We start from the raw sequence: 15,238 nt of genomic DNA, 5'->3' as shown, positions 1-15,238 counted from the left end.
TATCTATTTCACTGAGTAGCTCAGATGAGGAAAAGTCTCAAAAGTCAAAGTCATAAGTTAATAATCCGTTGTAAAAGTCTGTCTGAAGATCTGCAGTCTTACCCTATTCCACCCTATAAACTCTACACACACAAACACACATATGGAGCAAACAAGGCTTGACAATGCTAGTCTGTGGAGACCTAGTAGACAACTGTATGCTGAAAGAGGACTCTGTCACATTCAAAATAAGTTTAAAATGTTTACAGGGGTATGATAAGTGCCCAAGAAACATGTCCACAGCGACAAAGAATCCCGGAATAAAAGACAAAGTCCATTTGGTGTATAGCAGAGTTTTTCAACTTTGGCACTAACTATTTGGACTGGATAATTTTTTGTTGCAGGGTGTGGGAGGAGAGGGGAAGGGGGTAGGTCCTGCATATTGTAGGATACACAGGCTGTAGATGGATTAAGAGCAGCTCCCTTTCCCTTCCCTTAGTCATAATAAACAAAAATGTTTCCATACATTGACAGATGTTCTGGGCCAGGGGAGGAGAATGCAAAGTCACATCTAGCTAGGAACTTGTGGATTACAGAAATTTAAGATACTGAATTTGCCATAAATCTTCATCCATGCCACAGTGGTCAAGTAGTACCCCAGACCAAAACTGATATTCACAAATATTTTATTACAATGACTTCCCATGTCCTTTCTAATTCTTTCCCCCTCCCAATATATCACAGAATACCCAGACACCAGTGAACTGGAAGGGAATTATCCCAAGAAAGAGCACTATCTTTGTCCTTTAGCAGTATCTAACCCTCGCCTAATGGTAATGTTCCCATTTCTAAATTTTAAACACAAGGACATCAGACCCAACTCACTATCTAGCCCATTCAACTCCTAGATTCCTTTTCATGATTGCTTACTCATTACTGGTGAGAAGACCTACAAAGCCTTAGGCCATAACTCAATGGCTTAGCATGGAAAGCCTAAGAAACTGGGTTCTTAAATCCCAGATCTCAAACTTTGTCCCAGGACCTGCATCTCTTCTTATTCCTATAATACCTAAATCCCTGCCTAGTTTCCACAGTTTTTTTAGGCCATACTGCCTATACTCCAGAACTCACTTCTGGGTCCCTACTACCTGGTACACACTTCCCAACTACCATTAACTATTTGTTGAGACTTCAGTAGGTCATTTCCTGCTGATATCCTCCCCTGACCCTTGTAGGTAGAGCCCTATGGCTTAATCTAGCTCTGTGTTCCAATTATCTCTGTTCTGTAAGGTCTCAATGCTGGGTTCTGGCCATAAAACCAATCATCTACTTATTCGTGTGAATGGAATAATAATCATAGAGGAAAGAGGGGAGAAGCAGTTGTGTGGTTACTTCAAAAGCATCTCACTTTGAAACACTTCCTACTATAATCTGACAACCATAACTCTGATTATTAAAAGAAAAATCATCACAGGATATACTGTTATGGATATGGGGCTTTCCAACATTCTAAGTCATGTAGAAGTTTCTACCGGTCTCTGATACTACAGGTGGAGAGAGTAAAATCAGCAAGTCAGTAAGGTGAAAGGATCTATGTACGAACATTTCTTCTCTGCATGGAAAATAAAAACAGCAGAGATAATAACAAGTGGAAACAAGACACAAGATACTAATACTAAATATTACACATAATCATTTTTTATTTCAATTTGAAGGGCAATAATATCAAGTCATGTTCAATTACAAATGTAGGTATGTTTATTAACACACCCTTGTTTCAGCAGTCATATATCCAGGAAAGCATAAAAGTCACTAAGAAAAGTTTAAACACAAAAGGGATTTTTATTTCACCTCTGAGGTGAGATTAAGGAAAAAGTTTGCTTCCTTGGCTTATGCTGCATATCATAAGGACTGATGAAAAATATCTAAATCATAAACATCCTAAACTGTGCAACCTTAACCACAGATATGTAGAAACTCCAAAGGGTGGCAGAGAGAATAGCATGGGCCAGTATCCTAGGTAGTAGAGGGCTAGAGTGGGGACAGAGACAGAGAGAGTTCACCTAATTGGATGCAGAGTATGAGAAGTTGGCTGCTAATCAAATCCTAATAACAAAAGGGACTTTCCCAATGCTCAGAGGAGATTACTTCCACAGAGACATCTAGGGTGGAATCCAGCAGTAGGCAGAGACTATGGAAATGCTATGGTTCAAGGAAGACCCACCTAGCTTTAAGTATATCCCTAGCCAATAGCTCAAACCATGTAGACAGTGAAAGAAACAAGAAATGTAAAGTTGACAGGTTCGAGAATGGCTGATGCCTCAGTCAAACATAATGGGTTCCAGATCAAGCCTTGATGGGAACAGAAATACAAATCAGCAATAAGGTCTGAAATTCAGGAAGTCAGTTTCTAGAATCCATCCACTGGAAAGGATGAAGTTTTAGCTGAGCCCTGATCATTCATTCACTCATTTATCCAATCCTTTGTTCAATAAATGAAGAGCAATACACTCACCAAACAATGCTAGACACTGTTCCTAGCCCTATCAATTCACTGGGGAAAAATAAACATGATCCCTAACCTTATGACAAGCTTTGCTGGAAATGCTTTGGGGCTTGAAAAATAGTAAATATATAAGTTAAAAATGTTCACCAAGGTAAAGCTTATAGATACTATGTGCTAGCAAGATTAAGCTGTCAAATGCCCCCTGAAAATATCTGCTCCAGCTCACAGGCAGCCAGATTGCTAGCAAGAAAGAAATGTGGTCCTACTATCTTGTAAATAATAAATGGAGGCCTTGATGATGATGATGAGTAGTTATATAGTTGTTTCAGATTCTAACCAAGAGACTGAAATCACATTAGTTATTTAAACAGAAAAAAATGAACAAAAAGTCATTAATTCAGTAAAAGTTATTAGTTAGATACTGAAAAGACAAAAAGAGACCTCTAGGTTGTCATAGATACAGAAACTGTAAGGCATAGACACCATCCCTAATGCTGAAGGAACAAAGAGAAAAAGTTTTAATTATTAACAGTTGGAAGCCTGGAAGATAGACCTCATAGTGCTGAAACTCAGACTTTCAAAAAGGTGAAGCTATTCAGAAGTATGGGGAACCTGAGCTCAGAAGGAGGAGGAGTCACAGGGGCTAGGCCCCAGACCACTGAAGAGGAATAGTGAGCCCGCTGGTACGAGGGTCTCTATGGGCAGACTCTACGACTGCTGGGAAAAAGCTGCAAACTGGACTCCACTGCTGCTAGTGAAACACACTGCTGCAGGGACAAAACAGTGTTCTCGGGTGTAGCTCAAAGGAAAATAAAGCAAACATAAAACAAATAGAAAGAAAAACAGAAAACAAGAGCAAAGAGAAAGGACCATGTTCCATCTACCTCCTGCTTGCAATCTCCCTCTAGTATCCCCCACTAACAGAGTTTAACCAACTGACAAATCAGAAGCCTGACTTTTGACACCCAGCCCACTATCAAAAAGCAAAATACAGAACAGTGGGTTTGAAGCCAAGAGATGATAGTTTAATAGCCAGCCCAACCAATCTAGGGCAAATTATTTACCTATCTAAGACACAGGTGGTCAAATTAGGACACTAATGTCTACCACAAGAAGATGTCTTGAGAATTAGACAAAAAAGTACTTCACATACTGCTTGACAAATAAAATGCATTATTTCACAGTTAATGGTTTCTGCTCCTGATTCATCCTCCCAAGTACATCTGCTATCCTCAGTGCCTTCCTTAAACAACTATTCTGTAAGAACTCCATGTGTGGCCTAATCTATTGCCAGAATATATCTCAGCAGGAAAAATCTATTTATAAGGCCTCAACCAGAGGGAGCTCTTCTAAGTTGGAGATCATATTTGGCTCTTATATTTGCACTTCCACTCCTCCCTGTCAACCTGAAAATCTGGCAACATATATATATATGTGTGTGTGTGTGTGTGTGTATATGTGTGTATGTGTATGTTTATGTATATATGTATATATATCACCTAGGTACTTCCTTGTCCTTGCCACCATCGATCCAACAGGCCAACTTTCCATTAAGACCCATTCAAGTTCCTTCAATCTACTTCAAGAACAGTTCTAGAAAGATCTCAAACTTGATCCAACATCCTTCACTCTAAAGAACAGTCTTTAAGACCTTGTGTCCTTAGAGGATCACATGACCAAAAAGCAAACCCACTATTATTTCTTTTATGTTCTCAATCAAGCAGGAACATTCCAGACAAAAGAGACCATAAGACTAGGAAGGAGAGTTATCGAAGGTAGAGCAGTATCTGATGCTTTATGGCACATTTTAGAGGCAAAATCCACCATGTCCATGAATGACCAATAAAAACAACCTCCTACATAAAAGCAAAACATAGCTCTTCTTCTATCTTGCCTGAAATCATGGGTTCTTACTAGTTCATTCTCTTCCTGATCTAAGGTTCATGTGGTTCTACCTTTATTAATTATAAACCTTGGGAAATTTTCCTCAACCTCTAAGCCTAATTTAATTAAAATAGCATTCCTAACACTATCTTGAAGGTTTGTTATAGGAATTAGATAAAACTATACATGTTTGAGGCAAGACAGGAAGCAGAGAATGGTTATTTAGTGGGTACACAATTTCAGTTTTGTAAGCTGAAAAGGTTTTGGAAATCTCTTGCACAGCAATGTAAACATATAAACTATACATTTAAAATGGTTACAACGTTTAAGTGTTATGTTCTGTGTTTTTACCATAATTTTTAAAAATGCTTACTGAATAATGTATGAATAAAAAGTTCCTATCATCTGCACAGATGCACACACACACAGAAAATAACATTCATCACTCATCACAATGCCTAGTGCATCATAAGTACTCAAATATCTATAAGCTTCTTTTTCCCCTTTGAGCCTCTCAACAATCTCCTGACTTCAACCTTACCTGAATGAATTTCTAATTTCTCTCCCTCTGAACACTGTGTGGGGCTTAATCACATTCTGTCCAGTGCTGTTCCTTAACAGTTCACTGTAGGTATGCTTTATCTTACTAAGTAGACTGTCAGCTCCTGCAGAGAAATGACCGTCTCTTGTATGTCTTCTACATTCCCCTTCATGTCCAATGCAATCTTTGCATTAACTGTTGGCTGAGATTCTACTTCAAATGAGATGGACCTTCTCAGAGCCAAAATATTCCAGTTACCCCTGTCTGCTCTTGAGTTTCCACTCATCATCATCAACTAACATTTATTTATTGATCTGTTAGTTTATATTAGGGAAAGGGGGCAAGAGTAATGAAGGGGCAAGGAAATTGGAAGAAAATGAAAAGATATGTAAGACATGATTATTGTCCTCAAAAGGCTAACAATCTATTTGCAAACAAAGAAAACATAACAATATTAGTAAAACTGCAAGGAAAAATGCTAAATGTCCACTGAGTATTAACAGATAATATATGAATTCAGTAAGCAACGGGTATTGCAAGGGAAATTCAATAGGAGATCAGTTCTAGAAAAACTTAATATATGAGAGTATATATTCTTTAGAATTAAGATGATTCTTTAAGGGGTAAAAAGTGTATCTGCCTACCAACTCTACCTTTGAGATAAATATTATACATTTTCAGAATAATAACAACAGTTCTCATATACTCCAGTTGACTACATACTAACACTAATCCTAAAAGTGAGGGGTGCATCATCCCTATTTATACATAAAGAAATAATTACTTGCCTGTAGATGTAGAGATAATAAGTATTCAATTTGAACACATCCGTCTGACTCTAAAGCATGAATTCTTCCCACTGTACCACTGGTTCATTCATCAAATATTTACTGAGAATTTACTCTGGACAAGCATTATGCTAAAGATATTAAACTAAATAAAACATGATTTCTTCCTTTAAGGGGCTCATGATCTGATAAAAAGGCAGTTACATAAAGATACCATCCATACAAAATATGCTGAGTCCAAGAACAAAGTTATGGAGCACACAGAAAAGAAACCTAATCCATTCTGGGAAATCTTGAAAGGTTTCCTAGGGAAGGAGAATTCTTTGTTAAGTCTTAAAGGATAAAATAAACAATGAAGCTTACATTTGTGTACTGACTAGGAAGATACTATTATTACCTGATTTACAGATGAGAAAATTGTAGCACAGAGAGGTGAGTAACTTGCCCAAGTATTAATAGTTTGTAAATAGGTATTAGAACTAGGATATGTCACTGTTCTCTCTTAATCTCTAAAATATGCTGCACACGAGTAGGAGTTTGCCAGAAAAGTGAAGTAAAGAAGAACAAGCAAAGGCAAGAAACTTCATTGAATGGGACAATATAAAAAGCATAATATGGCTTGAGCAGTAAATAACAAGGGAGGAAATTAGAGAATTATGGGTCAGATCACAAAAAGTCTTGTGAAACATGCTAAAGGTCTTAGAATTTATCCTGTAAATTATGAAGGGATAATGAAGATTTGTATATTAATAAATTATTAGCTATCTGAAGGATGAATGTGAGTTAAGATTAATAGGAAGGGGGTCTATTCCCTTCCTATTAGAAGACAGTTGCTGTTGTTGTAAAATAAAGAAAACATGACATACATTTATCTTCCTAACAATTTTTAAGTGTACAGTACACCAAGGGGAAAGATTTAATATGCAGTAAAGAGAAGATGAGAAACTAAACTTGGGTAGATAGAGTGAGATGGAAAGTCTGGAAATAAGATATGTCTAGATGGCAAAAGAGGCAGAACGTGGTGATGAACTGGATGTGCCTATCTTCCTACCCATCAGACTTTCCTGTTTTAAATAATCTATCCAGGAAAACAGAAAACCTAAATGTACATGTTTCTCATCTTGGAATTAGCTAGCCATATTGCTAGGCATAGGAGCAATAAAATGAATAAGACACACTTCCCATTTCAGAAAGGCCTCAGTCTAGAGTAGAAGTGGAGACGAAGGAAAAGGGCAGTAAACAATTATGTGGTTATAAAACAAATAGGTAAAAAATGTACTGGGGGTCCAAGGCTGAAGTGGTTAGCCCTAACCAGGGGAAATCAAAGAAGGGTTGAAGGAGGATATTTTCAAATTGAATCTGGACACTTTCCAGTGGATCATGTATTACTTGAGGTGAATATTTCTCCAGTGCAGAGTAGCAGGAAATAAAGCAGAACAAATAGTTTCAATGTGAAGAAGGGGGGATGGGGCAAGATAAATATGTGGACTCCTGAAGTCATCAAAAGTAGAACAGTAATTTATTAGATGCTGGTTCCTGCATTAAAATACCTAAGCGCAAGAAGGATATTGGGGTCACAGAAGGATGAAGGTGGAAGACAAGATAGTAATCTGCAATAAAACTACAAGAAGTGGTCTGGTTTTATAGCACTGTCTGTGGCCACGTCATCACACTCTATCTAGCCACACCTGAGTCACAGAGTGGGTGCTCATTATGCTTAGAGAAGTGTATTCGTGTATTGGAAGTCTATTAATTCTACCCTAAACTTTAGGAGATGTTTAATAATTGTAGGATGTCATCTTGAGATTCACAGTTAGGAGTCTGTGCATCAGACACTTCCCAATGCTCTTCTAAAGGATTTTAAAACACCTCATAATATCTTATGTTTGGAAACCTCATTGCCTCTGTCACAAATATTGAACTTTGTGACTGAAAGTACCTTTTTTTGGTCATGTGTTTATATAAACGTGACTTTTTATCCTAATTGTAATGCCTAAAGGACAATATTATTTATAAATACAAACTCTCAGACTTGAAAAAGAATACCTTTATTTATCCTGTTTAATATACATCTATGCAAACACTTCTAAACTTAAGAATCTTCCTGAAAATGGTCATTTATATCTTTCCAAAGTCAAATTTTTATGGCTGTCCCTAACAATCAATTAAGAAAAAGGGAAATTCCATTACTAAAACGGATCACAGCCTTTTTAGATCATTAAACGTACGGTCTCCAATGTAGCAGCAGAGGCTATAAATCTAGTTCTTTGACTTTGAATAATCTCAATATTCTTTAAAAGGAGGCTTAAAAATATTCTTTATTATGAAAAATAAAATTTAAAAAGAGAAAAGAAAAAATTAGTGGAAAAATATTTAATGAACTTATTTTAATTAGATGTACACACTGTTCATGAAATTATGTAGAATAATAACAGTGACATTTCTCTACTTATTGTAATGAAACTTGTAGGGAGAATGGTAAAACAGATAAGAGAAAATACTGCATGTCAGTATTATTCGGGGTAATTTTTAAATGATTTAGCAAAGACTGTATCTCCTAGGATAAAATAATGGGTTCTCATTATATGAAGATGACTTACTTGGAATGGGGAACCAAAAACTCTTCTCTCTCGCCATCAGCCATGCCCCGTCCAATTTACACATCCAAAAGTATCAAAATCTCTGATCACATGCCAGACTGAAGATAGCTATAGAACTTTCACATATTCAATATCTGCAATAAAATAAACTGGCGTTATGACATCATAAGACAGTGAGCTAAGAGCTAAAGTCCTGTCTTTTCATACATAATAGCATGTTTATTCATCCCATTGTACCTCTCCAGTTGCCCAGAGAGAAAATGAAGTGTCTGAAGTTTCAACTGGGAAAGATGACTCACCCTGAAACTTTCTGTGTATATTATGAGGGCTTAACAATGCCTGTGGGTTGCTACTTGTGTCTTATGTGTGTGTGTGGGGGGAGGGGGGTAGTGATCAAGATGGAATGAGGCAAGAGTTTGATAAAATGGAAAGTAAGTGATTCTACAGTAGTTATATATTAAAATGACAATATATCACAAACCTTTACACAAACATTTTAGCATATGATGTATATATTCCAATTTATGTAAATGCAAAAGAAAAGGCCTCTAGTACCATTCCACCAGCTTCAGCACTGAAAACATGTAAGTTAATGGAAGAGAAATCAATGATCTCATAAATGTTTCAAGAGTGAAATACTGCTTTCTCCTCAACATAGAAACAATTGCTAGTAATAAATTCTACCAGATATTTTAGTGGTGGTACTATTTCTATCCCTTTCAAAAGTATTTTCTAATTGTCCTACAGATTTCCTTAAGCATACAAAAAAAAAAAAAATCAGAGACTTCACTTGTCATAGAAAATCCTCAAAATAGACAATACTATTTTCATTGCCAGAAGTATTTGAAATACATAACAGCATACCTTACAAGTCAACTGTTTCCTAAAACGTTTTCTCACCAAACTGAGGTATTTTCACACAGCAACAGGATTCAAAAGAAATAGAAGTAGGATTGCTTTTGCAGTAAAGCAGCATTTATGGAGAAACTCCTTCTCTGTTTCATGCAGGTTGATGGCTACTGGTAGCAACGATAATACTAATGGCTGCACTCATGTAATGTTATTTAAGTACCTCCAATTGACATGGAGTAAGACTTTTTTTTTCTTGTAAGTTCTAATTAGGTTCCTTTCCTTTTTTCCTTCCTCCCGCATACTCTTCCTTTCTCCATCTTTCCATCTTGTCTTTTCTTTTGCCCAACAGTAAAAAAAAAAAAAAAAAAAAAAAAAGGTAGTAGTAGTAGGTCTACATGTACCTCAATCCTTACGTCAGGCTATAGTAGAATACCAAGAGATTATTACATAGAGTAAACCTATCACCTCTCCACCCCATTACCCACCCCTCCCCAGCAAGAAAGAAATTTCTATTTCTTATTTCTTATCTCAGTGCCTGTACCAAAAATTTAGGCAGGTCACAGTAGCTTGTCATCCTCCCACATCCAGTAACTTGCCTTCTTACTAAAAGCCTCTCAAATCTATTCACTCCCCACCATTTCCCTGTGTCCACCATCTAAGCCCCCACAATCTCTTGTCTCCTCAGTTGTCTTCATGCTTCCATTATGGGCCCCTCCAACCGCTCTCTGCACTGTAGCTAAGTAATCAATCTAAAATGCAAATCTGGTCAAGGTACTCATCTGCTTAACTCACTTCAACGATTCCCCATGTTCTTAGGATAAAGTCTTATATGCGCACAATACGTGTTTTTATAATCACATCTCTGCTTATCTCTTAACCTCCCTTCTCATCACTGATCCTGACAAAAATTACCTGTGTTTTCGCTATCATGAACTACAGACAAGTTCTAAGTTGTCTGCACCCATTGCCCCTCTTACTAGAAAACTCTCCTTGCCTTTAACATAATCAATTCTTAATCAATTTAAAGGATTCATCTTAGATGTTAGTTCTTCCAGGATACCTTCTATCCTACCTGCTTGATGTTTCCACAGTGTGTGCTCACTTTTAGCTTCCCTGAAATAAATTTGTTGAAAAAATTCAAGTCATTTTGTTGGACATCTGGTTTGACTATAGTATGTGTATATAAAGATCCAAGAATGGGATCCCTGGGTGGCGCAGCGGTTTGGCGCCTGCCTTTGGCCCAGGGCGCGATCCTGGAGACCCGGGATCGAATCCCACATCGGGCTCCTGGTGCATGGAGCCTGCTTCTCCCTCTGCCTGTGTCTCTGCGCCTCTCTCTCTCTCTCTCTGTGACTATCATAAATAAATAAAAATTAAAAAAAAAAAAAAAAAGATCCAAGAATGAAGCTCCTCAGCTTTGCATCCCACATTCAAATGTTTGGACATACATATACCCAGTCCACTTTAAACTATTCACAGTTGACAGAGACCCCGATATCATCAAATCCAAGTTCCATAAATATAAAAATAGATGGGTTTATGTTTCTAGAAAACCAAGGCTTGAGTTTGCTAGGAGATCTTTCTAGTTTTATTAATATAAAAGTCAAACTTTATTGTTCCAAGATCACAGTGACACATAATTGTCTGAAAACTGATCAACTGTTTCCTTCTCACAGTAGTTAGGAACTGTCTGCTTAACAAAGGACAGACTCACCCAGCTCTAACACACTTGATGGTACCCAAATCTAAACGAGTATGACAATTAGAAGCAAACTCAATTAAAAAAAATTATCAACTTTCTCAGTGATTAACATAATAGCAGTTATCTAACAAAAAAAATTTAGACCTTATTTTAGGACAAAAAAAATACTTTAGAACTCACTTGAGGTGACTCAAACTTAGAAGTTCATAACGTTAAATTCTGTGATAACCCAGCTAGCATCAAGATAAACTATCTGTCCAATTTACAAAATCTCTTAGATAAGAAGTCTAAGGTTCAACTCTCAAACACAGTATCTAAGTTTTACTTTTGAATGTGATGTGTGGGGAAGAGGGTAACATATGAATATTTTCTGCCTGCTCTGATGGTTCATAGGCAACAAGTCTGGTAAGAACAGTTTCACCTAATCTCACCAGTAGCAGAAGCCATAATCCATAAAGATTCACCCTCCCTGTCAAGCTGCTATTCTATATTCTGTATGGCTGAGTGAAGAATATTGTGCTATCAAATACAGTTGGTACTGGATGCTCCACCCAGACTTCCTCCTCAGGGTTAAAGCATCTTTCCCCCAAATGTCAGAAATACCATCTTTTGACAGCTCACAGTTGTGCTCCGCATAAAGAAGTGTACTTGGCCACAAGGAACTATCTCACTTATGGTTAAAGCTCCTCCCAGGGCAGAGCCAACAGTCAATGGTCAATTCATACTTAGGAACAAAGGCTCCCTGCTTTAAAAAATTTAGGAACTAACTCATTGGTATTAAAAGTTACCTAATTTCTACCCTTTATCCTGAACAATTTTGAATGCTTGGCAAAAGTTATTGGATAATTTTATCACCCAATTATAAGAGGGGTAATATTCTAGATAAAATTCTAATTGAAAGAGCACAAATAGAAAAGCAGAATAAAAATGACTTGTCCTCAGCAGATCATTATATTCTTAAAGATATGTGAAATGTATTCTGTTGGACTTATACTCAACTCTTCTCTAATAAAAATAAAAAGTTAGATAGCATTTACTTCACGTTCTCAATCTTTCAAAATCTCCTTTTGAAATGAATGAAAGGTTGAATCAACGGATTCTTTTCCCACATCCATTTCTACTGGTTTATTCACCAAGACCAAGTGGGATTTGTTCCTGGGCTGCAATGGCAATATCCACAATATCCTTCAATATCCACGTATCAATCAATGTGATACACCACATTAATAAAGGAAAAGAACCATATGAACAATAGATGAAGAAAAAGGATTTGACAAAATATAGTATCCTTTCTTGATAAAAATTCTCTGTCATGTAGGGATAGGAAAAACATACCTCAATATCACTCCTCAATCCAAACAATATGAAAAGATTCTAGGTTTGGACGCCTTTGTATTTTTGAGTTTTGTTGTTGTTTTGATGCTACCGTTTTTAAACAGTAGACATTAAATCAGCTGTTCCCCCCTAATGGCAGTCTCATTTGTCTTAGACTTAAGCTTCTCTTCCAGAGCACATGGACAAGAAAACTCCTAAACAGACCTGGGTACAATAGTGAATAAATGCAGATGTGCCATCCCTTTAAGAAAACATAACTTTTATATGTAGGCAGAGGTTCCCACATGATAAAGGCAACTTGCCCACAAAAATTAATCTTCTGTTTAAGTAGAAATTTCTGTCAAGGGAAATCCCTGGGTGGCTCAGTGGTTTAACGCCTGCCTTAGGTCCAGGGCGTGATCCTGGAGACCTGGGATTGAGTCCCATGTCAGGTTCCCTGCATGGAGCCTGCTTCTCCCTCTGCCTGTGTCTCTGTCTCTGTCTCTCTGTCTCTCTCTGTCTCTCTCTCTGTCTCTCATGAATAAATAAATAAAATCTTAAAAAAAAATTTGTCAAGTACAGAAAAACCACTAACTTGACAGTGGCTTCCGATAATTGAATGACAAAGCCTGGTTCTTGTTAAGGAAAGGAAAAGATGCAAATGGGAGCAGAGACCAATTCTTTTTACGTTTTCCAAAAACAATAAAATGACATGTCCCTCCCCTATTACTTCCAGTGAATCAAATCTAAATTAGTATCTCCAAATTTTTACACTATACACCTTCATGAATACAAATATTTTCAACATTCACATATATATATAAGATACATAAATTATATCCAGGTATCACTGTATTAGTAGATACATTTCAAAACATAAAATAAATGTTTTAAAAATAAATTTAAACTTTATATAACTTTGGTTTGTTAATTAATAACCAAATTTTTTCTTCACATCAAAATATTCTTATTAATAATTTTAAGGTAAAGATCAATGCAATCAAATATACATCATTTCTTTCGATCCTTGCTTAATGTTTATTGATGCTGTGATTTTAAAGTCTAGTTCTTTTTCTTTTTTCTTTTTTTGCTGCAAAAAGCTTTATTGTCTCCATTTGGTCCATGTTTTGGGAAAGGGCTCAGGATGGTTAAAAAGCTGCCTAGTGGCTGCAGGGGAAAAGGTTCAGGCACAAGCCCTGGCACCCGAAGGGAAGGGGGGTGCCAGAGGAGCCCCTCAAAGGCTGCTGGTCTCCGGAGGCTCCTGGTCATGCTTGAGAGTGAGCCTTTAGAAAAGATACTCACCCAGCCCAGCCTGGGGGGGTGGCCACCCATCTTCTTGATGAGCTTTACCTCCTCATCTAGGAAGTGCTTCTCCAGGAAGTCACAGAGATGGGGATCCGCGCAGGCAGAACCCAGGGCATGCAGATCCAGAAGGGCCTGGTTCAGGGTCTTCTCCAGAAGCAGGGCAGCTTCCATGGCGTCCAGGGTTTACCCCCACTCACTTTGGGACGGCTTCTGCACGTCCTGGAAGTGGGTGCCACCGCGCAGGTTTTGCATCTTCAAGGAACGCTTGTTTGGTGCCCCCGCGCTTCTCCTCAGCCAACTCGTGGAAGTGGCCAACACCCTCTGGAGCCGCATGGCCCGAAATGGAAGCCCAGAGAGAGGAAGGTGTAGGAGGCCCGCAGATGCATATTGACCAGGCGACTGACAGCCACCTCCACCTCGTGGAGTAATTCTTACCAATCTGGGAGCTCATGGTAGATCCGGGACAAGGAATTAAATTCAAACTTGGGTGTTCGCTCTCGGTGGCAGAAGATGGCCAGGAAGATGGCTCCGAAGGTTGCGACCGGAAAAAAGGCTGGAGGGTGGCCATTGGCTGGTAGAAGGGGCAACCCTGGGTGTGTTCTGTCCAAACACTGTTGAAGTAAGAAACAGATCCGTAGGACCACCAAACGCACCGCCTGAGAGTCTAGTTCCAAATTCAGTTATGGTTGTCATAGTTAAGAAAGAAAAGGCTGCTCAAAGATAAATAGATCCAAAAAAGATGAAGCACATTATTGGCTGAACTTATTAAATCATGACATTCCCTTTACATTCCTTTGAGCGATTAGTACTATATTCAATCCATGGTTTTTTGGTAATACTCTTTGAAGTTTAATTGAACTAAAATTGGATAGTTCTGTAGTTTATGCACTTAGCCAAACACTAAAATGAACTGTTATATGTTGAAAATGAGTTAATAAATATGGGAATGAATAAATAAATAAATAAATAAATAAATAAATAAATAAATACACACACACACTATGGTTAATTCTCACTCTTCCCTAAAATAGCCAGTGACTCTTCAGAGCATATGACTATTTGACATGTGGTTAGTATAGGCCATCAGTGTAAAACCACATGGTAAATTTCAGTAAATTTGTATTGCTTATTATCTAGGGGGAAAATAATTATAAAAATATTTTTAATATCTTCTTAACAAATTCCTTAGCAGTACAGGTAGAAAATCTGACCTAAACAACAGATTCCAGAGAACTTCTTAGAAAAGAAAGAACCACAAATTAAACCTACACTTTTTTTTCAGGTTTTGCTTACCTGAGTAGCTAAGCACCTAGGCAGTATAATAAATAGTATCATCATGTTTCTAGTTCTATACACTGCACATATTTTGGTACTCACATGCTCAAAAGTCAAATCGATTTTTATGTTTAGTGTTTAAGGATTTAATTCACTCAGAAATTAAATAAAAATAGTTAATTTCCAGAAAAGCACAATATGAAATTTAGAACATGAAATACGAAAACTTACTTTGATCTACAATTTAAATATTCAGAAATGTACCATACAATGACCTGATATTCACAAGTCTGTTAAGATCATTCTGACTGATGACAGGAAGCATTTTGTAGGTATTCCACAATGAGTCCATTTTCAGGACACATCAGAAAAGCTGAATTATAAATTCACATCTTAATCCTCAGATTATAAACCTTTGTCAGTCTACATAAAATACACAGGACCCATTTTTTATCTGTTCACTTTAGCCTACATGATTATTTATGGAATAGT

At 37.3% G+C, this 15,238-nt stretch overlaps 1 pseudogene; it reads right to left on the bottom strand.

The window, feature by feature from the left end:
* Positions 1-15,238, bottom strand: part of LOC118350545 (ferritin light chain-like) — an 81,947-nt pseudogene that overhangs the window by 55,390 nt on the left and 11,319 nt on the right.

The sequence above is a fragment of the Canis lupus genome, chromosome 14, assembly GCF_003254725.2.
Source record: "Canis lupus dingo isolate Sandy chromosome 14, ASM325472v2, whole genome shotgun sequence".
NCBI lineage: Eukaryota > Metazoa > Chordata > Mammalia > Carnivora > Canidae > Canis > Canis lupus.
This window is presented reverse-complemented; position numbering and strand designations above follow the sequence as displayed.